This window comes from Lissotriton vulgaris, chromosome 1_1, assembly GCF_964263255.1.
Source record: "Lissotriton vulgaris chromosome 1_1, aLisVul1.2, whole genome shotgun sequence".
Classification (NCBI taxonomy): Eukaryota; Metazoa; Chordata; class Amphibia; order Caudata; family Salamandridae; genus Lissotriton; species Lissotriton vulgaris.
Genome location: NC_141685.1, coordinates 1,498,449,472 through 1,498,475,855, shown reverse-complemented (window position 1 = coordinate 1,498,475,855; position 26,384 = coordinate 1,498,449,472). Strand labels below are relative to the sequence as shown.

Below are 26,384 nucleotides of genomic sequence, written 5' to 3'. Positions count from 1 at the left end.
TTGTGATTTGTGTCTGGTCGCAGCCCCCTCGGGATCTGTCCCAGCCATCTCCTAGCCGGGTGAGTGCCATGGACATTATCCACGGGGGGGAGAGCACACATTCCTGATAAGTTGAGTCATTTAGAGCAAGCAAGTGTGGAGGTCTTCTGTCACGTTCAAACCATGGGGCACCTTAGTATTGAGCAGGAGGATGTATTTCGTTTCCAGCTTTCTGAGTCTGGTTTCCCTATCTCCACCTCTTTTGGTATTGATGACTGAATCAATAACCCAGTATCTAAGACCACTGTTGTTACTTTGGTGATGGTCCTTGAAATGGCGCGCTACTGGATATGTGCTGTCCATATTAGTTATTGCTCGCAGATGTTGCAAAATGCGTTTATGGACCGCATTCCTGGTGCTGCCCACATACTGCAAACCGCAAGGACAGCGCAAAACATATATTGCGTATTCTGTCTTGCATGTTAGTACTTGGGTTATCTGATGTTCCTTCCCTGTGAACCCATCCTTATATGTTTTGGTGTTTTCACCGTGAGTACATGCTTTACAGATTTTACAGTTGTAGAACCCTTTGTTTCTTTGCCACCACTCTGTTCTAATAAAGGGATCCGGGTTAGTTTTGACAATGTGATCCCTTAAAGAGGGGGCTTTGCTGTAGGTTAGAGAAATAGACTTTGGCAGACTTTTGCCTATTACATTATCCCTCAGCACAATGGGCCAGTGTTTATTCACTATTTTTCTTATCTGGTGGTGTTGTCTAGTGAATCCTGTTATTAGTCTGAAGCATTCAGGCTCAACTTTATCAGGTTTAGATGTATCTTGCCTGGTAGGCTCCCTGTCCGCTTTCCTGATTAGGAGCTCCTCTCTACTCATTAACATGGATTTATGCACAGCTTTGTCTATCAATTTTTCGGAGTATCCTCTTTCAAGGAATCTCTCCCTGCTCTCATTTCGTGCCTGCTTCAGCTCCATGGGGTTGCTGCATATGCGTCTTAACCGCAGCATTTCCCCATACGGGATACTGGAAATTAGATGGACCGGGTGAGCGCTAGCAGCATGTAAAATGCTGTTGCCTGCTGTCTTTTTTCTGTAAACCCTAGATTCCAAACGACACCCCTTGGTGTAGAGTTCAGCATCTAAAAAGGTGACTGTTTCCTGACTGAGTGTCGCAGTGAATCTGAGGTTAAGGGGGTTATCATTGATATCCTCAATAAATTTGAGGGCCTCTTCCTGACTTCCTCTCCATATGATGAACAAATCGTCAATAAAGCGGAACCATGCCACAAGATTATTCCTAATGATGTGCTGGAAACCAAGCCCCAGGACCAATTCCTCCCAAGCTCCCATGTGCAAACATGGGTAACTTGGAGAGAAACTGGCCCCCATTGCTACCCCCTGTTTTTGGCGGTACAGCTGTTGATTAAACAAAAACACATTATTTGTGAGACAAAAATTCATCATGTCCAACAACATTTTGGTGTGCTTTTCATTGCCTGGTTCTCTTCTCGATAGATAATACCGTATTGCATCAAGACCATCACTATGTGATATACTGGTATATAAAGCTGTTACATCCAGTGCTATCAGCCAATCCCCCTCCTGAATCTGTACTTCCTTGATTTTTACTAGAAAATCCCCTGTGTCACGTATATATGACCCCAACTGCTGAACATAACCTTGTAAAAAATAATCTATATAGATTGAGGTATGTTCAAGAAGGCTTCCCCGTGCTGATATTATTGGCCTTCCAGGTGGATGGATGGGGTCTTTATGTATTTTGGGTATGAAATACAGAATCGGTGTTACAGGGTATTCAACCTTCAGATAATCAAATTCAGTGTCAGTAATGAGTTTGGCTGACCGCCACTTACATAGCTTTCGGTGATATTCTTCTTTGATGGTCAGGAGCTCTCGGTTGTTAATCCTTTCGTAGCATGAACAGTCATTAAGTTGGCTATAGGCCTCTTTGTCATAATTTATTTTCGTCATGAGGACAACATTTCCCCCTTTGTCACTGCTTCTGATTACCACATTTTTTTCTTTGTTAAGTTTCTCAGTCAATTCCTTGTATTGCTGTTGCTGGGCTGAATATCTGCGCTTTGTACCCCCTGTCTGAATTTGCAACTTCTTTAAATCAGCTACCACGTTTTCCTGGAAAATATCTATATTGTCTCTCAGCAGGATGGGGTAGAAAGTTGATGGTGCTCTGAATTGTGTGGTTGTTGTCATTCTATTACCACTCTCATCAATCCCCTTATTGATTTCACTGGTATTGAGGGTTGCATCATATCCCATTCCTTCAGTTTCCCAGAGCTCCCTTAAGATACGGGTCCCTTGTGATGCTTCAGGTTGCTCGGTTTCCACTGCTGATTCCGTATCTGATATTGTTCCATCCTTGTTTTTTAAGGCATAAAACTTACGTAATTTCAGTTTCCTATCTGCCTTATAAACATTGCATCTGGTGCTGGCATAATCAAAGTCGCAAGGGGGTGCATAAGATAGGCCAAGTTTAAGTATATTCTCCTCATTCTCCGTGAGTGTCAGTTCTGTAAGGTTGACAATAGTGCGGTTGGAGGTTGGTTTTATTCCTGTTGAGGGGCATTGGTTCGCCCTGTTCCCCCTCCTCTCTTCTTTTGAGTTCCTCTTTTTTGCCATCCGCGACCTCTGGCGGCGCCTGTAGTTTGCCCTGTGTTTTCTTGACTGCCCCTTGTGTGGGATCTCAGGGTATTCCGCCTGTCCTGGCCTAAAAAAACAATCTCCTGGCCCGGTGTAAGTTTTGGTTGTTTCGCTGCTTCCGCCTGTCTGCGGCGGTCTGCTTCTGATATATATATATAGCCACATCACCTCCCACCGGAGAGACCTGCACTTGCTCCCCCTCAACAAGAGGATCACCTACAAACTCCTCACCAACGCACAAAAAGCATTCCAGAACACCGGACCAGCCTACCTGAACGACAGACTCAACTTCTACACGCTGCACATCCAGCGAACGACCTTCGGCGGCAGATCCTTCCTTCCTCGCCGCCAAGACCTGGAACACCCTCCCACCTACGGCAGACCCAAGACCTGCTCACCTTCAAAAGGCTCCTCAAGACCTGGCTCTTCGAGCAGTAGCAGCACACCCCCCTCTCAGCCCCTTGAGACCTTCACGGGTAAGTAGCAAGCTTTACAAGTTCTATGATTGATTGATTATATACACACACACACGTATACACACACACACACACACACATATATATATATATATATGTGAGCAAGGGTGGATGCCCGAAACGCGTCGGATCTAGTGGCTCTGTTGGATTAAAAAGAACTTATGCCAAATTTGCACGTTGGAGTTGCGTGATCTTTCTTTCACTCGCGCGAACGGATGTGGTAAAGATTGCACCTTTGTGGATATATATATATATATATATATATATATATATATATATATATATATATATATATATATATATATATATATATATATAAATATATATATTGCGCTCAAGATTTCCTTTTCAATCCTCAAGAAAAAAGATAGCAGCACTCAAGAGGATTCGGGTGTCCACATGTTTTATTTCGTGCAGGAGCTACACAGAAGCGTTTCAGCGTGCTGCCTTCGTCAGTGTGTAAAGCAATCGATTTCGAGCATGTTAATAAAGTTTTTCCTCTCTCTACATCATGATAGCATGGACATAGACATAGGACATTAACCCCTCTATGAAGCTATGGGCGCCATCTTGTAGTGATGTTATTACACAGTTTCTTCTTAATGCATTGATTGTACAACATTATCGTGCCCAAAGATGGGTGGCAATTCCGCGTCAGAGGGTATAATTATAATATAATGCAATGTGATAACATTGTTATTAGGCCGTGGATCGACTTTTGTCCCATGTTCTACCATAGCCCATGTAAATATGATTTCAAAATACACTGAGACAAAATATCTTTTCCAAATCCAAAAGGATACAGATCAGAAGATCAAAACCCACAAACATTCAAATAATGACAATTCATGGCAATACCTAGTCTAATTAAATTTAAGACCTGAAATTTCTCAAAGAAGCTACTTTTAACTTCAAAAATCTAAGTGGAACTTCTGAGAAACAGTATAGCTAAGAGCGGCTAGCAAAATTACAGCAAGTAGCTCCCAGTCACGATAGTGTATATGATTTTAGGTAATTCATGTCCAAAAAGAGCTTTCAAAATCTCCAGGAACAGTTTACAGTCATGTAAATCATTATTCTCCACTATACTGATATATACATGTATACACTTCTATGCACATGTATGTTCAAGAACACACATATCTCTCTTACTGTGCAGATTATATCATACAGTCTAAGCAGATTTAACAATTCACATCAATCACAGTCCAACATTATTTGCCCAGATGGAGAGCCAAATTCTCCACGCTATTCAGACCTCGCGGATGTTTAGTAGATAGGTCAATAATGTACCTAGACTCAAGTCTGCATAATCGTCTAAGTCTATCTCCACCCCTTGCACTCGGATGAATGATGTCTAAACCGAAGTATTGTAGCTGGTTACGGTCTCCATTGTGACTCTCTGCGAAATGACGGGTCACCGGATACGATGGATCTGCCTTGTCTATGGCCCTTAGGTGTTCTAATATTCGCAGTTTCAGCTGGTTGATGGTACTACCGATGTAGCGAAGGCCACATGGGCACACCAAACAGTAAATTGCAAAGGGGGTGCTACAGGTGATGAACTTTGTTATATGCATCGTTCTGCCTGTGTCTGGTATGACATATGACAGAACTCGTTTACTACCTGAGCAGGCTTTACAACGCCCGCAGGGAAAGAAACCCCTCATTTCTTTCAATGTGTTGTTTCTTGGTGGTGGTTTCTCAAGATGGCTGGTAACTAATAGATCCCCCAGTGATCTAGCTTTACTAAATGTCACCAGTGGGTGTGCGGGCAGGTCTTCACTGAGCACACTGTCCGTTTGGAGAATGTGCCAGTTTTTTTGTAGCATGGCTCTCAAGTCTTTTGCTCCAGAGGAGAAGGGAGTTATCATTCTAAATTTCCCTTCACCTGTCGCTCTCTTTTTCCCTCGTCCTCCCTTAGATGACTTAGATGTTAGCAATGTGCATCTAGGGATCAGTCTCACCCTCCTTAATGTATCTTGCAACAGTGCTTCCCCATATCCTCTTGCTATGAACCTAGTCAGGCATTCTGAAGCAGCCGCTTCAAAATCTTGTTCTCTTGATCTATTCCTACGGAGCCGCAATAGCTCCCCATACGGAATGCTCCTGACTAGTTGGGGTGGGTGGTTACTACTGGCAAAAAGGGTAGAATTCCCAGCAGTTTCTTTCCTATAGAGAGAGGTGTGAAGCTGGCCCCCTTCCCCAAACACCCTCAGGTCCAAGTACTCCGCTGCCACCAGACTAATTGTACCTGAGAAATGTAAGTTGTACTCGTTGTCATTGAGTAGCGTGATGTAGGCTTCAGCTGTGTCTTTAGAGCCTCACCATATGATGAAAAGATCATCAATATAGGGATGCCAGCATATTGTTTCCCCTCTCTCCTGCCCCACCAAACAGCTCCTGGGCACCTGCTCCTCCCACCAGCCCACGAACAAGTTTGCGTAGCTGGGAGCGAAGCAGGTACCCATCGCCGTCCCAGACACTTGTTTGTATAGCTGCTCTTCAAACAAGAAGATATTGTTGTTCAAACAAAATTTTACAAATTCCAAAATCATGATGTTATGTTTGGCAAATCCCATTTGGCGAAGACTTAAAAAATGTTCCAATGCTTCTAGGCCGTGACCATGCTCTATATTCGTATAGAGACTGGAAATGTCCAATGCCATCAAAAGGTAGTCTGGTTCCTATCTTATGTCTTGAATTTTATTCAAAAAATCCTTAGTGTCTTTGACATAAGATTTTAGGTTTGTCACTAAAGGAAATAGGATGTTGTCTATTAGTCAGGACATATTTTCTGTAAGACTGCCTATAGATGAAACAATTGGACGGCCTGGAGGGTGCTTACTGTCTTTGTGGAGTTTTGGGAGGTGGTAAAAAGTAGGGGTCAGAGGTTGGCTATTTCATAAGAATAAATGTTCATCCCTACTACGCATTTGGGCATCATACCATCTCCTCATCAGCATGTTGTAATCCCTTATGCTTTGCTGATAGAGGTCGTTGCTGCATTTGATGTAAAATTTGTCATCCGACAATTGTCTTAATGCTTCACCTCTGTAATATTCCCTACTCATCAATACCACATTGCCTCCTTTGTCCGAGGGTTTTATTATGACATTTTTGTCATTCATTAGACCTTGGAGAGACAATTTCTGTTGTTCGGTGATATTGCTCTGTATCTGGTGGTTGGCTTTCCTGTATTTCATGAGGTCGTTATTCATCGCTTCAACAAAAACATCCACAGCGTCCCATGGGGCTTGTGGGACAAATACCGATATTGGTTTAAAACCACTTTCCTCCCTTTCTTGCTCTATGCCCTGGAGTTCCGCTCGTTGAGCTAGATCCAACGTTTTAATTTGGGGAGACTGTTCAGTTCTAGTTCTTAAATCCTCAAGAGTCTCAAGTGCTGGAATATCTTTCCCTATTAGTGTATCCGTGGCAGTTATTCTAGAGCCTTTACTTCCTTGGTCTCTCAAATGTGGTCCAAGTTTGAAGTATTTGTGGAGTTTTCATTTTCTCGTGAAGCGGAACAGGTCAATACGAGTCTGCATGTACTCAAGAGTATTATTCGAGCAGAATGTTAGGCCCAGACTCAATCGATCAGTTTCACAATCCGTTAGACATCTATCCGTCAAGTTGACCACCGTTAGGCATTATTTCTTCTTGATATATATATATATATATATATATATATATATATATATATATATATATATATATATATATATATATATATAAAAATGTAATGGATTAAAACAGTGGTTAAAGTGATCTTATAGTTAGGTAAAAAAATGTTGGTTACAATTTAACTTTTTACACTCAAAAATACTACTGAAATTAACCTGTTATGGTTACCTTAAGTGACTATAACTTGCACACTCCGAAACCCCAACCTTTGTTTTTTTCAGTGAATTTCTGTGTTTTTAAATGCAAAGTAAGATTTTATTACTATACCGAACTAGGCCAACCCTGACATCAAGCATTGCACCCATCCTCCTGCCACCAGCCAACTGCATGCACAGCCTTCTTCCATATGTATCGTTGCATGCAGGGCCTGAGCAGGCTAACCCACTAACCCCAATAGACACAAACACCTCATTTTTTTCAAATTGCCTAACCAATCCTACGGGACTACTATGGTAGTCCAGGGGTCCATGGTTGGCTCCTCTGGGACTCCAGTGGGATTGCGGTGCTCCAGAAAACCCTATCTTTTTTTTCCCTCCACAAGGTCCAGGGTGAGCAAGAAACCCCAGCCTGTTCTCTTATGTTGATTTTTTTTTTGGGACATAGGGACTAGAGTCCTCGAGTCCTGTAGACGGCTGGTGCAGCATTTCTCTTCATGTTACTCCCAGCCAATTAGATCAGAATCTCCCTTTGAACTTCGTGGTCCTGCGGAGCTATTTGACTTCAAGAAAAAAATATGCTTGGACACCTGTGCAATTCCTGTGAACCCAATCATACAGATATGTATAGATTTTTAACCTTCATTTCTGAAAAACTACTGAACAGATTTTCACAAAATCATAAAAAGTATACTTTCTGAGTAAAGATCTAGCTTCCTGCCAAATTTGGAGTAATTCTGGTTAGCCGTTTTGTACAAAGTTCCCCTTGGAAATTGTATGAGGAAATTGTGTTTTTGAGTCCCTTAATTTTTCTCAGCTGCTGCTTGACACATCACCCTGAAATGTACCATGTAGGTGCTGAGGTGAATGAAGTTTTCTTTTGGGAAAGTTTCATGGATATTCCTCAAATGGTATCAAAGTTATTTGCAAAACAAAAAATCAATATCCTATAGTAACACGCTCCTCACTACAATTACTCCATGGCCATAAGCTGCGTGTGGTGAGGGAGTAGTTGCCTGCAGGGGGTTGGATGCAGGGCGTAGCATACGGCCAGGCCCTGAGCCCAATCCCCCATCACAGATGAAAGAATGTCATGAGTTTTCATTAATGTTATTTTACTATACTTTAAAGTTTTACCCCCATGCATCCTGATTTGGGTTAAATAGCTTTTGCTAAAATAAAAACCCATGAAGAAACACCATTGCATAAGCCATATATGCAGATTAATGGAGTATGATATGCTCTTTATTGGTATTGCTGAGCCTCTTACATGTCATGGCCCATCCCCGTCCTCAACACTGGTAATACAAAGCATATTACACTCTGCACATGCCTGTGTGTATATGTTTAGATACCAGAAACCAACAGAAACATTGTGATGGTGGACAGGAATCCAAGGCTGTAATGAGCAAGACTAGGGCTCAGAGCAATGAAGATTACCGGTAAGTAACTGGGTCGAAAATGCTGCTTAGAAGATAGCATTTGTTTCGGGAAATGTACTCTAGCTTATCCAGGTTCTCTAAATTTGCCTCAACTTCTGTAATTATGAATGTGTGAATGTTTTGGACATTCAGAGCTTCCCCTTCCCAAACTTTGGCAGGTTAAATCTGCAAAAATGTAAGACTTAAATATTTCCTGTAAAAATCAGGAAAGGATTTTGGTGCATTCAAATGTGCATGTAATTCCCTTTTTTAGGTCTCGCTAGACCTATTGCTGCCAAGTTCCTTTTCAAGCGACCTAGATCTGGCCACGAGCGCCGATTACACATCGTGACCGCGCATGCCCCGCCCCCCCCAGCCGTGCACATCTTTTGCTCCACATTCACAGGGCAGCCTCTCACAATCACGCACGCACACAGCCACACACGCGCACACACATGTTGACACACACACGCTGACTGACACACACACAGCCCCCACCCTGCCCCCCACCCACTCACCTGGCTCTTTCTGCGTGTCCCTCTCCCTCTGCACGGGTCAGTGTAGGCAGCAGGCAGCCTCGGAGATCGGCGTGTCTCCTCCGGTGATCCGATGTGCACGCTCACGGCGACGTGCGCTCCCACTGCTTTCGTGCCCGGCTTGTGGTAAACCTGCTCGTGTTCGCGCGTGCACTGCTCCGCCCCGGCTGCAGAGCTGCGCGAGCGAGCACGTGGTTTTATTGTTGAGCGCGCGTGCAGCGCCGAGAAGCCCGCCGGCCGGCATACAACCTTGACACAAGGCCCTGGTCGCATATGCGTGTGCGTGACACTTTTCCACATGCAAACATTAAATATTTTTTTCTCCAAGTTAGACCGTGCAGGACTGTAAACAGTCTGTGCACGGAGGACGGGTCTCTCCGGTTTCCGACTTTTCGGACATGGAGGAGCGGGGCGGGCCTGCAGGCGGTCCCGCGCTGGTGAGGCGGGCCTGGCCTGATCCCTCATCGCTCCCAGCAGCCTCCTGCGCACACGCTGAGGGAGACGGGTGCATCGGAGCCGGTCGGACCTGGGAAGCTTCCAGCAGGTAGTGAGAGCCTAGGGAGGAGGGCGGGGCCACGGGAGGCTCCAGGGAGCAGTGGCGGAGGGGCAACAGAAACATCCAGATTCCTGCAGCACTTATTCGTGTTATTTATCACTGCAGTATAGCTCCTGAAAGTGTGTGTGAGTGTTGTGGCATTAAATATTTTTTTCTCCAAGTTAGACCGTGCAGGACTGTAAACAGTCTGTGCACGGAGGACGGGTCTCTCCGGTTTCCGACTTTCCGGACATGGAGGAGCGGAGCGGGCCTGCAGGCGGTCCCGCGCTGGTGAGGCGGGCCCGGCCTGATCCCTCATCGCTCCCAGCAGCCTCCTGCGCACACGCTGAGGGAGACGGGTGCATCGGAGCCGGTCGGACCTGGGAAGCTTCCAGCAGGTAGTGAGAGCCTAGGGAGGAGGGCGGGGCCACGGGAGGCTCCAGGGAGCAGTGGCGGAGGGGCAACAGAAACATCCGTTTTCCTGCAGCACTTATTCGTGTTATTTATCACTGCAGTATAGCTCCTGAAAGTGTGTGTGAGTGTTGTGGCAAGCGCAGTCTCAGTGCTTGGACTCCAGCAGCCCTCCGCCTCCATCCTTCTGACTGGACGTTTCCTCCTGGTGCACACATCTTGCACTGTACATCTATGTATTGTATTGCAATTGTTATATAGTGCTTACTATCCGTATGTGGGGTTCCGAAGCACTTGCTAACATGAGTAGCACGCTACACCGTCTGCGGTGGGTGATTGGAAGGGTCGTGTCTTTGTTGTGATCCCATGTGGGACGTGTTTCCTTATCGTGCGTGAAGGCCACCGAGGTTCGGTTGTGGGACACAGCATTTAGCACAGTGTGAGATGAAAAAGTGTGAGACTGGTGCACCGGTTCTAGAAACCTTGCAGCCTTGAGCAGCTCTGCAAATCCCTTTATGACAGAACTCTTTAAACTGTGCTTTCAAAGAATGCCTTTTAGTAATGGGTAATCAGGCTGTACCTAGTGAAAACGTTTTAATAAGTCCAGTAAAAGGACACATTCCCATTAGTGGAGGAAACAAAAGTGTGAATGGCCGACTGCATCCCAATTATGACTCTTATTTTACTAAAGATGTATGGGGGCTCGTTTTCTTTGCTTCATTAGGTCTGATGGCACCCTTATTGCAGAGAGGCTGCAGCGTGTGGGAGATCCTTTCTTTAGGTCGAGCCTGAGGCATGCAGTAGTGGAGTACGGAATAAAAGCCCTTCCAACTCTCCGCCCATGTTTGTAATTGGCTTGCGTCATTGTCCTTCGTAAACGCTGGCTTCCAATTCATTATTAGGCTTATTAGTCCCTCCTTGGTACCGCCTAGTCTGTATTTGTAACCTCCCATAACAGGACCTTTTACTGGTGTTGTTACCTGGTCTGCTTTATAAGTTGGTGAGCACTATTTTATTTAATGCTCTTCCCCTATTGCACCCACTACCTCGCAGCATGCTGCCCGCTTTTATTTTAATGTTTACTAAAGGCGGTCCACTTTACAGTCGTGTTTGTTTCCTTCTTTCGTTTAGCAGCGCAGTCCGCATTTATTGGGCCCACGTATTTATTTAAGCAGTGCAGTCTGCATTTAGCGACTGCGCTTATTTATTTATCTTAGCAGCGCGGTCCCTATTTAGCGTCCGCACTTATTTATTTAATTTGTTTACTGACACCCATGCAGCGCTTACACATTCATAGAGGCTGCGCCCCTTTCTTTACACAAACTGCTTCTAAAGAAAGGTATGCGGCCTACATGAAAGGGAAAGCGCGGCTTGGGCGCTTTTACTATGCAAAAAAAGACACAGGGAGTCTGTTTCAAGAGTGGAGTCATGGTCAGGCATGATGGGAGAGGGGTAAGGGAGGCAGAGGTGTCATTCAGTCTGCTACTCTGGGCTTCTTTTATTTGTGCAGCAAGTGCAGTTGAATTGGTCCTCAGGAGTGTACGGAGCTCTCAACACCCCCGTGTACGGGGAGTAGAGTTTTTGGTCAATTTCTGAGGAGTGGGGGTGTCTGCGACGCCTAGTGGTGGCCTTAATTGAATGTAAAAAAGCTCCAATCTTCCTATTGAAATTACATCTTTTTTTGTATTTGTGAATTAAATAAATGTTTCCTCATCTGTAGATTTTTCATCTGTGTAAAATGTTTCATCATCTCTGTATTTGATGAATGTTTGTTGTGTCTGTATTTTTGTGTATTGCTTTGTGGTCCGAATCCTTGAAATTGCTTATACTGGGGTCCCTGGCATTCAGTAATCACTCTGTGGTAGTCCCCAGAGTTCAATAATGTTATGTGGGGGTCCCCGGAATCCAGTCATGATTTAGTGGGATTGCTCAGAAGTTAAAGGGTTAAAAATCACTAATGCAGATAGTTGGAACCCACAATGGTGGACTACATTCCCGTCCTCGTTGGCCAGCGGCATGTGGTAGATCTTTTCAGTTATCGATGCCTGTCCAATTGATGATGGGTGTTTTATTACTGTGGAGCGGTACAGTTCTGGGTGATGGGCATGGCCTACAGTAGTGCTGTCTGTCTTATGTGAGAGAGTGTCAAGAAGTATAAGGAAATTATAATGTAGTCTGCATGAACTACAATCGACTGTCCAACTGCGGCGTGTTATGGTGTGTGTGTGTGTTATATGTATTGTACTGTAATTGCCTTTAGATTGTGTTTACTACCCTATATGAGGTATTGTAGCGCTTTATGTTGTGTCAGATTTCTTGAGATTTGTTTGTTTGAATTGCAGCTTTAAACTTAGGTGTGTATGGCCATGCAAATAGAATGATCTCTGTCAGTCTTCGGCTCCCATGTGTGTTAGTGAAGATTGTTTATGTGGTTCAGGAATGCTTGCTTGCTTGATGGAATGTATTCTTTCTCTGTGGAATTACCGTTGACTTTGGGTACCGCATTTTCTGTAATTGTAGTAGCTTTGCTCTATCAGACCCATGAAGTCCAGTGCTCAAAAACCCACATGCACGACTCGATTCAGCCAAAAATCTCATGCAACAGAATTTTACACCAGCTTAGTGTGTCACTGCAGATGAAGTGACTGTGTACTGGCACCATCAGTTGGGCTGGCAGTCTCCCTGGTGCTGTCTCCAAGGATGCCCTGGGGATAGCGCTTTATTTACAACTGTCTCTGGGGGGTTATGAGGCTTTTAGGGCCCTCACATACTCGGATGAGTGTCATGCTTTATCATTGAGCTGCTTCTCATTGGGTCGCCGCTGCAATACCAGACGGGCTCCCAAGGAGGGGCACTTTGGCCGAGATATTTTTTCCAATAGCCATTTGGTGCCGTGGGGGTGAGGGGCCTGGTGAGTGTACATGATAAAAAAGTGTTGAATAAGTGAGTTAAAACAGGATTGGGAGTGCCAGCAACAATTTTAAGTTTAGAATGTCTGCTTTCTGTTTGAAGCCACGATTGATCCAGCTTTTCTGATTTCACTTAACGCTTGGTTTTTACTTTTCTATTTTCTGCCGTTTTTAAGTGGCACAAACTAGACCCTATGGTATTGGAGCACTTTACATAAACACAAGTTCTATTATTACACAAGGTCTCAGTCCATGTTTATAGGCACTTGCAGATTACATGATTTGCCCAGGATGACAGGCTGCTATTGAGGGAATGCCGAGACTAGAGCCGGATTCCCCAGCTCCAAAGGTGCAGCTCTGGCTATAATGCCACATCCTGGGTAGAAGGAGGGTGGCAGACAGAAGTCACATGAAAACTTGGCTTGTTACGGGCTTGAGATTCCAACTAAGCTGTGGAGCTATGGGAGAGTCAGACAGAAAAAGAAGACGCCATCCTTTTTCCGGGATGCTTGATACCCGAAAGAAATGTATATCTGTGTAATTGGTTAACCAGCAGATTTAAAGGCTGCTTGGGAGCCAGTGTATATGGCTTTAATTGGTGAAATCATTTGAGGCTCCCTGGTGTCTAAACTGTATTCTTTTTGAGAGGTACTGTAAGGGTTTTAACAGCTGAGTTCTTGTAATGGAAACACATAAAAAGAGGTTTGCACTAGGTGCAGTATGATTGTGTATTACTAAAAAAAAAGATATTTTTTAACACAATTGTTTCACCCTAAACTCTAAATCCCTGCACATTTGGTGGCAACTGTATACTGTATGTAATACAATTTTAAAATAATCTTGTGCATGTTTTCTGTTTTCAGTTACAGGCTGGAGCTTTGTAGCGCTATAAACATGGATGCCACTATTCCCAAGTTCACCAATCTGGATTGACTTAGTGACGGTCTGGTTACACGTGCAGACATCTGGTCCGTGTATAACGGGACACGATCGAGCGCTTTGGGTTTCTAACTCTGCCTGAAAGTTGGTCGAAATATTCGCCCACTCGCCTCACCACTTTCAATATACAAACAGCCGCCACTGATAGGACATGCACTGTCCTAGAGGGTAACACGCTTTAACAGGTTGGCCCTCTCCATGGTACTCACACTGGCTTCAGGATGGCTCTTGTCCTTGGTCTCTCGTTATGGCCTGGATACTACACTTCTCTCCTACAGGCCAGGGCTGGAACTTACCCTGGGCTGTCACTGTTTTTGGACCTGTTCTTTTTTGGACTGTCACACCATCTCACCCCATGATCTTTGAACAGTCGCAGTCATCTTCTAGGCCCCATCCTTCACCCTCATCCCTTAATTGATGTCAAGAGATAGTCCCACTTTGGTGAGATTTATTTCAAGTTTAATCTGTCCAGTAGTGGCCTTTGAATCGGTGGGGTAACGCAAACTGATGGGACCCCACCCCCCTCTCTCTTCCCCCCCCCCCCCCAAGCAGAACGTGAAGAGGGCCCCCTTTTTCTACCCCTCTCCCAGATCTTAATTGTTCTTGGGCTAAATGTGCCCCGTCCGTTCTCAGTGGAAGGTTCCACTTCTTCCCGGAAGAGAGGAGAAGTTTGCCCCGCCAGTTACTTCAACGGCCCTTTGTTTTCTCTGTGTTCATTGTATGCCGATATATGTAAAAACACACTCACTCACTATTTCTTACTTTGAATGGTGGATGCTGCAGCCTGGCGTGTCGGAGACGTTTCCCTCATTAGGGTTTTTGAAAGGCCACAGAAAATGTGACTTTTTTACCAAATGCTGTTTTATCAAATGCATATTTTATCAGCAATAATATTGCGCGAAAGAGTACATAGGGTAAAAGTCAAGAATGAAGCCGACATGGGAGTAATTAAGAAACATTCTATTTTTCTTGGTATTTTCTCACAAAGAGTGTTTTTTTTGTTGAGTAACCAGCATGAAGAACACATTTAGAGCATTAAAAAAAATATTGTTTTGTAGTTTGCATTATTAAGTTCTGAAATATTTTATCTGAGGCTTGGATAGCAGTCATTTTCCCCTGATGACTACTTCTCTCTGTTTTCTAAGGTCATTCAAGTGCGCCTTATCTCACGCTGAAGCGATGACGGATTGTATGTGTATAGTTATAAACTCTGAGCAAGGAGAAAGGTCACAATGGAAACGTTTCCGATCCCATTGTAAAAGCAACGCACTGAACCACCCACGGGTTCCACCCATTGCTTAAAATACAGAGGCCAGGATAGCTATCTGGCTGCGAACATTTTTGCAACCAGTAACGACTTTTAAGAACCAATTTATGTACTAATAGGTAGGTTCTTAAAAATCCAAATCATAGTAGGTCGATTCCGACCCACTATCTCATAAATATTATTAGCTGTGACTCACTACGATTGTAAATGTAAAATGTAATGTAAATTGATACTTGTATAGCGCACTACTCGCCCGAAAGGGTCTCAAGGCGCTTGTACGAATACCGCTGTGAAACCCATCCTGGCTTTCCCTGTGAGGCGTCCACTCCTGGGCACCCCCAAGGTGGAGGCCAGGCATCCTTAGCGTTGTGGGGGCCGTTGTGGAGATTAAGCAAGCTATTGCCCAGAGTTGCAGAGTGGGACTCAATGATTGTAATAGGCACCGAGGCGAGAATGATCAGGTCCGTGGAATTTTGAGCCCAAGACCCACCAAGGCGGGGAATTGAACCCTGGTCCCGGGCTAGACCTCTGCATCAGGGTCTGCCGCTCTAACCATTGAGCCACACTTCTCCACGATTGGATGCCATCACAAGGATGGTGGCCTGCTGGGGTCAACAGACCACCCTGTGTGGGATCACAGTTCAATAAAGAAAACTTTGTAAAAAATGCAGCCCATTTGCAGTGGTCTTGTGGATCACTGCCCGTTGCCAAAGAAACTTTTTTTAGGTCTCGCCTAAGCCATTGTGTTAGCAAAGCATGGCGAGATATTAAGTAGAGGCTTTAAAAAATGCTCCCAAAGGCTTTTCCAGGCGGATTGCCTGCAGTGCATGTGTGCGGGCGCATGCACTTCGCACACCATTTGACAGCCTATGAGCCACTCTCCACACTCCTGCTGGTTTACACTTCAAAGAAATCCGCTTCCCCGCCCCCCTCCGCGCAATGCAAGAGCTTGTTGTTTACAGACAACACCCCAGCTGCTCTTCACCCGAGGCAACGCCGAGAGTTGAACCCAGTTCCTGACCTGCATGCCGCCATGTTTTTTTTTAACCCACCACTTCCTTTTCCGTGCTCTGTTTTACTCAGCCCCCTGCTTCAGCCATGTCCTGCGCCCTCACTCGTGTACCTGAAGGCACTGGAGTGATTTACATGAGCACCATGTACATTATACTGACACTTAGACACACTGCGCACTCACACACTGCGCACTCACACACTGTGCCCTCACACTACTTTAGGCCACACACACTGGGCACTCACACACTGTGCACTCACACTACTTTAGGCCACACACACTGAGCCCACACACTAGTTTAGGCCACACACACTGCGCCCTCACACTACTTTAGGCCACACACTCTGCGCCCTCACACACTCTGCACCCTCACACACTCTGCACCCTCACACACACTGCACCCTCACACACACTGCACCCTCGCACATTGCATCCTTACACACTGCACCCCTGTCCCCCCCCATCTGAAGGCACTGGAGTGATTTACATGAGCACCATGTACATTATACTGACACTTAGACACACTGCGCACTCACACACTGCACAGTGATACACTGCGCACTCACACACTGTGCCCTCACACTACTTTAGGCCACACACACTGCGCACTCACACTACTTTAGGCCAGACACACTGAGCCCACACACTACTTTAGGCCACACACACTGCACTCAATGCAACATACACTCCAAATACCACTCAGTGCCACATAGTTACACACCACATAATTATACTGCACTCAATGCAACATACACTCCAAATACCACTCAGTGCCACATAGTTACACACCACATAATTACACTGCACTCAATGCAACATACAATCCAAATACCACTCAGTGCCACATAATTACACTGTAATCAATGCAACATACACTCCAAATACCACTCAGTGCCACATAATTACACTGCGCTCAACGCAACATACACTCCAAATACCACTCAGTGACACATAATTACACGCCACATAATTACTCTACTGAATGCAACACACAATACCACTCAATGCCACATAATTATATGCTACATAATTACTCTACACTCAACACAACATACACTCCAAAACCCACTCAGTGCCACATAATTATATGCTACATATTTACACTGCGCTCAACGCAACATACACTCCAAATACCACTCAGTGCCACATAATTACACGCCACATAATTACACGCCACATAATTACTCTACTGAATGCAACACACAATACCACTCAGTGCCACATAATTATATGCTACATAATTACACTACACTCAACGCAACATACACTCCAAAACCCACTCAGTGCCACATAATTATATGCTACATATTTACACTGCGCTCAATGCAACATACACTCCAAATACCTCTCAGTGCCACATAATTACACGGCACATAATTACTCTATCGCCCTCACTCTATCTATCTATCGCCCTCACTCTATCTATCTATCGGCCTCACTCTATCTATCTATCGCCCTCACTCTATCTATCTATCGCCCTCACTCTATCGCCCCTCACTCTATCGCCCCTCACTCTATCGCCCCTCACTCTATCGCCCCTCACTCTATCTATCGCCCCTCACTCTATCTATCGCCCCTCACTCTATCTATCGCCCCTCACTCTATCTATCGCCCCTCACTCTATCTATCGCCCTCACTCTATCTATCTATCGCCCTCACTCTATCTATCTATCGCCCCTCACTCTATCTATCTATCGCCCTCACTCTATCTATCTATCGCATCACCACAGCAGCACCACAGCATCCCTCAGGGGCGCCACAACATCACTATGCGCTACCACAGCATCACTGAACGCCACAGCATCACTCGTCGCCACCCCAACATCACCCAGCGCTACCACAGCATCAATCTGTGCAACCATTCAACAACAACTGGTTCAAATATGTTCTCTCAATGTTTCAAGCTTCATTACAAATGTCAGAAAAAGATGTTAATATTTCAATTCTGTTCTTGGATTTGTCACAATAAAATACACTGAACATAATCTTCACAAAAGTTATTTACAAAAGTTTAAGCTATTGCCATTATAAATTACAATAGCTTTTATTTAAGTATTAATTATTAAAAAACATTAAAAGCCATTGTTATTTGTAATATCAATACATCTAAGTCACGTAAATACAACACATATTGCATTACAAATGCTATAGGTGTCACATTTGCGAAAGTGATAACTATTGGCATTGTAAATGACAAAGCTATTAATTTCGCTATTTTGAAAACCGACACATAAATAAAAAAATTGTCATTTACAATACCAATAGCCCAAACTTTCCTAATGCGAGACCTATTGCATTTCAAATGCTTGTTTAGAGTAGAGGTCATGTTATTTACTTTGGCAGCTAAATAAGGAATTTCTGGGTGTAACAAACCTCTTGGTGCAATTATTCCTAACTTATAATTGAGGCCTACATCTAGTTAAGAACAATCACTTCTTAGCAGTTGTGAATCTACCATTAATTTAATTTTAAGTAATGCAGGTCACAGAGACGGATATCTGTTTACCCATATCCCTCGGTGCATATAGACAGCTACTTTTCTTTCATTTTTGTGGAAATGCAGACATTTATCTCAGAGTGTGAGGGACCAAAGACCCTTGAGTTAAAACAAATTCTTTAGATCAATTTTTTGCAAAAGGGTTAAAATGCAGCAGGTATACAGGTAAGAGTATGCTTCATAGAAGTACCTTTGCTTAAAATGAAAAAGAAACCCCAGAAGCTTTCTGGGATGAACTCCTGCAGAATGAAGTTGAGGTTTCCCTCTTTTGGCCATGGTAAATCTTTTATTTGCACATCATCTCCTATATAGAGGTGCAAAGCAAGGTGTCAGAATTTTGTTTTCCAATAATGAGGCTTTATCTGGGAGCAGCAGTTGAAAGATGGTGGTGGCAGGTTCTGTCTGTCTTCATTGGCTAGGTTAGCAGAATACAAATATCATATACATGCATACTTACATACATATCTTGTCTTAAGAGTACAGTATATCATGAGAGGGCCGGGGTCTATATACATACAGAACATTGCTGGCCTACTATGTTTATAGAAACTCAACAATGTATGGAGAGGACACTGCATCAAAAACACTGATGGTTATCCCTCTTCCTAAGCTAAATGTATTTGTATCTCACAGAGCACCACTACCTCTACGAAAAAATAAAAGGGAATCTTTTTCTTTTTATATAAAACCCTTATCCACTCCAATAGTGGTATGCTTCATCGTCGGGTTCATCCTGGTCCCTGAAAGCCAGAATGGGCTCAATCATGTCTCAGGGAGCACTTTTGATATTGTGGTGACCGGGGTTAGCTAAGCGAAATAAAAAGGCCTCATCCATGCCAAGGTAGCCCTTTATTTGTTGTGGGAATGGGCTCAGATACAATAAATCTTGAGGGAAACTTCAGGATCAAATGGTCTTATAACCCCCGATGCGTCAACACTGCCTCCCTTACTCATTATGAGGCACTATTATCGAGGCTTGATTTATACATTTTTAAGCATCATTTTCTCTGTCTTTAATTACGTTATTTACTGTACCATTTTGATAATCCATCTGTTAAGTGCTCTTGTGAGAGGGTAACATAAATGTCAATAAATAAATAAATAAATGTATGAATGTAGATGCTCATCTCAAAGAAGGTTTTACCAGGAGCAAATCACACTTGTGAAGTCAGTAGTAATTTAAACCTTCTGAAATGTGGTGCAAGAAGTTGCAGAGATTCTTACACAATGCTCTTTTACAGATGTTCGTCCAGCCAGCTACTTCCACAGCACTCTGAAATCAATGTTTCATGGTGTAAAGGGAAGGATCTTTTCTCACCTTTATACTTCATCAGCCTCATGTAAAGCTGCGAACTCCCAGGGATCATAAGTTGAGACACAACAAGGAAGATACCCTATCCCTTAGTCTCAGACTGTAAAAAATGAATTTGATGTCCATTTTTGGTCTGTGCTGTGTCTACAGACATTGTCCCTATCATACTGTGACACACATGCTGTCAATTGTAAATAGAAAATGATGCACAGCATACCATCTGATTTATGACAGCGAATATTTCCCCATTTATGGATACACTGGTGCCATTCAGAGCTGTGCACATTCTTTTATGGCTAAAGCACTTCCACTAAACTCAGAATTTCCTCAAGTTAGTGCATGGACTACAGACGGTTCATCTCTCAAACACAGAGCAGTGGTCGCATCTCCATTTTTCTGAGCTGTGTTTTCTGTAGTCAATGCAGTAACTCTGGGAATTTCCTAGTTAAATGTTTATGCTGTTGGGAGTGAAATGTCCTTGAAGAAGGGTGAGAGATCTGATCTCTGCTACGGTGCCCATTATGATATGGCTCCTGGAGATACAGTGTGAACATTTATACTGTGGCTAGTAGAGCACTAGATCAATTGTTTCACTAGTTATCTTTACTCCTGCATACTAGCTGGTTACATGAAGGAAGGATTGCAAACTACCATTGGATACAGTATTGTTAAGTTAACATTCTCTAATTATTGTTCACTGTGTCCCGTGACCATTTTTTTTTCAAATGTGTATCACGTGTTGGTGCAAAGCTTATATAAAACATACAAACATCTAATACAAATTCATAACCTCATAACCTCTCAACTAAATGAAGCAATGTATTAAAATTCATAACAGAGCTACAGCTCAATGCAACATCATAAAGTACAAATCACCCTGATTAAGGCAGCAGTAATATAGTAATATTGACAAGAAAATCTTTTATACCAAGTTTTCAAAATTAATTTTTCTGCAAATAAGTCAGGGTGTTTTTTTTCAAAGTAGAGGTTCAGTTAGTCAAGGGAGGTCCACAGTGATCAAATACTAGTTTTAAAATAGTCTTCTTAATCAACTTCCTTTTGTATATTTACCTCTTCTCATAGAAATGATGCAAGCTAATAGATCTATCCTGTGATTGTATGTAGCCTAGAACAAAGGAGAAATCAATACTGAGCCTACCCAGAAATGAATTCCTTTTTACAGCCTTACGAACTCATATGGACATTGTTCATAATACCTAATGTTTGTCCCCAGCCTAATATTTTTCAGCTATCAATTGTGTTACCAATAGTCAGAAACCATATTGGATCCATATATACCAAGTTAAGCGTCACCTTAACTTGATGCAGTTTTACAAGAGGTCTCACGGGGGAACCCTGCCCATATCTGCTATTAAAGCTCTGAAGTCCATTAGTAGGATGGTTAATCAATGAAATGTTATATTCCGGCAACAGATCCCAACTAAAGGCTTTCTCAAAATGGATACTCAATTACCTATACTCCGTAACATTGTTAGTTATATGTCTCCTACACACTGGTCGACCTGAAAATGATGCCCCAAATCTAATTTGTGGCTCATAATTAATTACAATCATATTCTTAACAGAATAGGTTGGCAGTTTGCCCTAAGCTCTCTGTAAGCCTATCGTAGTATTATATGAACAATAGAAGATCATCAGTACAAAATAAAGACCAGACCTTTACTTAATTTACACAGTAAAGACTATATTTGGCAGCAATGAAAAATGTCCCCCAAATCTCAAAAGTAAAGTTTAAAGAGGATATTGACTAATATGCTGCACAATTGTTTTTTATCTCACAAACATTGAGGTCAAACATATCAACCAGCACAAGAATTCACTTCCCAATATAAACTAATACTATTTTATTAAAAAAGCTAAGGGAACTCTCAATTTATTTTTCTAACTCCACATCTTCTTAACTTAATGATATAGTGGTACTCAATATTATAGAGTCAACATAAGTGGAGTTATCAATTACAACTTCAATATTTTGGTATGAAATCCCTTGTTTAACCAATACAACACAGAATCTTCAGAGGGTTAGTTTTATGATTCAATGGCTCTTTTATGAATGAGATAAACAAGAATTTAACTTAAGATGTGTAACAAATCCACCGGAACAACCACAGCAAAAACATTTCCATAATGATGTTCTATGAATACCATCAAATGCTGGTGAGAAATCCACAAATGTGTAATGCAACAGCAAAGCATTATTGAACTTGGCTACACTGGCAATAAGTGCAAGAACAATTGCATTATGCTTTGCCAGATATTCTTTACTAACCCCTACCAGGTTCAAATTAATACTGTGATTAGCATTGACACAAGCATTAAGTTCTATTAACATTTGGCACCCATCCTATCTGAACAAAGTATGCATAGCCAGTAGGTGATAATCAGATGATCTATATGACCAACTAACAAAATTTGTAGAATGCACATCACCTTAACGGATCTCCTGGTGCGGATTACAAAATGTGTAACCTTGCTTTTACAACTAGTAGATTTCAAAAGCATGGAGTTAGATCCCTCGGGTTGAGATTCCAAAGAATGAGTTTAATCTATTATCCTTATTAAACACTGAGATCAATTCAACTCCAAAGCCAATTTCTGAAATTTCCTTCACAGTGTAAATAATCTTGAAATATTGATTTAAAAATCATGGCCCCCAATTTGATTCAGATTTTAAATTAGTACTAACTCAGCCATTAGCTCATAGACCATGAAATGCCTTGTGCATCTTTGCAATGAAATGCCTTGTACATCTTCTTTAGTAACAATATTTTATCATACAAAACTGCCATATGAAATGAGAACTAGGGAAATTCATCGGGGCAACAGCATTTGTTGATCACATCCATACAAACATATGATGCAAGTTGTCAATACTTGTTTATGTATTTGGTTGGCTAAAATAGCTATAAACAGATATATTTTCCATCATTATCAGTTCTCACAACCTCTTACCATCCCTATTACATACCATATGTTACATTAAGTCCTAAGTCTTGATTTGCCTTTCTCATGCGTGGCTCACAGTTTTCGAACAGGGCTCCCTTTCACTACTTCTAATAATACTCCTGCTAAATTTGAACCCAGCTTTTCAACTTTTCATAACAATCTATTCAGCTTCTTTGACACCTCACAACATCAATACCTACTCAGGGAGCTGTAGACTTTTTTGAAAAATGAGGACAGCTATTAGTACTTTCTTGCTCCTACACTTGTCTATTTTTTTCAGTTACACAAATTGTTTGACACAAAGTCCCATGCCACATAATACCCTTGTTAATATTGTACTAACGGTACCTTTTTTTTTTAATGATACAATACTTTCTAGAATTAAACAGAATTCTTGTATTTATATCAGTTTCCTTAGATGAGTCAGCAAGTTTGAACTTAGGAAAGCAATATCCAATTAAATTGTCTGCGGGTGTTGTTCACTCCCATCTTTTGCATCAATAAGAAATCAATAAATTAGTCAACCTCCATGTAGAGTTGCGCAAATAGACTGAATTCCACATGCATACAGTGTAACCAGGAGGTCTATCACAACTCAGGCTATGACTGCAATGCAATAAAAAAAGCTTTGTCCTCTATATAAAACATATTAAACCCAGGTGTATGTGGCTCAGTTAATTTAACACATTTAAAAAATCAGCCATTGTTAGAATTATCAGGATCCCTGGTTGGCTGAGCTAGGTACTGTAGGCCAAACAGGGACCTGTGAGCCCCAATGTTAGGGAAAAGACAGGTTGCCTCTAGAGATAGCCCCCCTCCACCCCCTTGGTAGCTTGGCACGAGCAGCCAGGCTTATCTTCCAGCAGGGCTGGACTGGATACCGGGCGTTTTGGTGTTCTGCCGAGCTGGGGGCTGATTTCAAAGCGGTGGGGAATGATTTTGTTGATGGGGACCTGCGTGTGCTTTGAAATAAACAAAGCAAGACAAATGTTTTTCAGCACACGCAGGTCCCCATCAACTAAATTAGCCCCCAGCTCGGCGGCACACCAAAACACCCAGTAGCCAGTCCGGCCCAGTCTTCAAGGCCAATGTGTAAAGTATTTGCAATTACGTCATAGCAATCCAATGATGACTCCACAAATAGACTCCACACTTGTTTCATTCAAAAACAAGTATATGTTTATAAAAGGATATACGATGCGACCACACAATACAAAACCAACATATGCGTCGGGGTAATACTCCCCCTGGCCTATTATTATTGAGCTAAACTAAACAATCCTACGTAATCCTAATGTCATAATATGCAGTTCGTTATGCAAGGATCAGGTATTTCACAACACAAGAATAATGCAGATCGTAAAATGGCTATCTGGCGATTTATACTGTCACTGTAATGCAATGCGTAAAGTAACAATGTGCTGAACTGTTTGCCCCTGTAATGCAATGCATACAATACCCAGTTTCAGGTACTGTTAGGAAAAAGCAATGCAACGTGTAATACAGTTATCAGGCAGTTCGCTATACGAAACTAATGCAATGAGGAACACATATATTCGGCAGTTTGGTATGCAACACTAATGCAATGTGGTAATACAACAATCTGGCAGATTGGGATGCAGCACTAAGACAAGGCGTAACACATCTATCAGGCAGTTCATTATGCAACCCTAGTGCAATGTATAACACACCTATCAGGCAGTTAGTTGGGCAATACGGCAAAACAGGCAGTCCGTTGTGCAGGAATAAAGCAATGCATTATACAATCATCAGATACTCCAGTATGCAGAATTAATGCAATATGTAAGTTACTCTGTCACTGTTCACTGTGCCTCCGGCGGTCTCTCTGCACCTCGTGCTGGCTTGTGGTTAGTCTCTGGCCACAGTTGCCCCCCCCACACGGGTAAGATAGAACACAGTAAATGCAGTTCACATTCAGGCCCCGCTGCTGCCACTCCCTTGGCACAGGGGCCTCAATCCGAGCGGAAGCAGAGGCTTGTGCTGTAGGACTGAGAGAGAGGCCAAGAGCATCTCCCTCTGAGCCTGTACCCAGCCCCAGGAGTCAACACACATTACCTGGAGGGGGGGGGGGGGGGGGTTGCAAAAGCAATTTCCTCTCCTTGTCCATCGACTTGGGCCTACAATACAATTTCTCAGAATTTCCAGGAAATGGGAAGATCCTAGGCTGCACACTACACCCGCACTCAGAGTCAGTGAGACTCTGGGTGCATTATAACCAGACAACTCCTCAAAAAGGAGTCAGTCTGCGCACAGTACACGCATGCAGCGTCGCTGAAACACACTTGATGTTCTGGTGCCCATGATCACACGGCACCACTTGCGTAGCTCTCAGCTGGCAAACACATTAGACAGCCTTTCCATTTTATTCTAATGGGCAAGATGCCCAATATGCAGTGAAACCTACATAGAGATTATTTCACTGCCAGGACATGGTACACACCTTGGTACATGTCCCACGTTTCACATGTACTACACCCTTTCCAAGGGATACCCTCGACCTATCATAGGGGTGCCTGATGTGTATGGAAAGGGAGGGGCAGGGTCTGGTAATTGCATGCACTTACCAGAGCAACATGGCAGTTTAGAAAACTGCGCGCATATTGGACAGCCAATCTCCATTACACTTTTCACAGGGAGCACTTGCACTCTGAAACTGTTTAGCAGTGGCAAAGTGTCCAAAGCATCTTAGTTGGCAACACCATATCCATCACAGTACCAAAAATAGAGGGGGTAGAGGCAAAAAAGTCAGAGGTAATCACGCCAAGAAATGCCAGGCCTAACACGTGTCAGAAAAAAGTTCTAGGAGAAAAGCAAAAAGTTTAGGGATCATTACCCAAAAAGGGCCAAGTCCAACAGCCATCTTATAATTAAATATTTAAAGTTGAATCTGTTTTCTGTTTTGTGTTAATGTCGATCAATCAAACCGTTCATGCACCTTGCTGTGAGAATAAGACTTATTCAAACAAAGAACTTCAATACAAAATGTTCATAACCAAATATAAAACCTGCAATGTTTCAAGAGAGCATCTACCATTAGTTGCTATATTCCTCTTTGTTCACCTCATCATTTATAACTCATAGAGAGCTTCCCCTTAGACACAGCTCTACAGTGCCTGGATACAGCCATGGTCCGTGCAGGTAATAGCGGTGGGGCGGTGAGGCCTAGGAGGGGGGATTCTGACGGACGATGCAGAGGGAAAATTATTTTTGTATTTAATTTTCCCTCTGCATAGTTCCTTGAAATCCCCCCTCACCTGGCCCCACTGATCTTACCTGCACAGACCGCGGATAGCAACTAAACTTGTTTTTCTTATGCAGATGAGGACAGTCCTTGCATTATGAGATCTTTTAATCAGCACTTACTTTGATGAGGCTAGTTCAAGTGTATTACTTTTCTCTACAGTGCCGGTTTTTTTTTGGGCTTGTGTTTTCTAGGCACCTTTACTGGGCAGACGCCATACCCCAGAACATGAACAGAGGCCTTGAAGGACTTCAGCTGATCATATGTTGGAGAAGTTCCAAACTCCACCTTCGTGACTTCATTGTTAGACTGAGATAGAATAGAG

At 43.0% G+C, this 26,384-nt stretch overlaps 1 protein-coding gene across 1 annotated transcript in view; it reads right to left on the bottom strand.

Moving 5' to 3' along the window:
• The window catches only part of LOC147750721 (metabotropic glutamate receptor 8-like), a 2,581,536-nt gene that overhangs the window by 342,208 nt on the left and 2,212,944 nt on the right, over window positions 1–26,384 (bottom strand). The gene's annotated exons all lie outside the window — the stretch shown is intronic.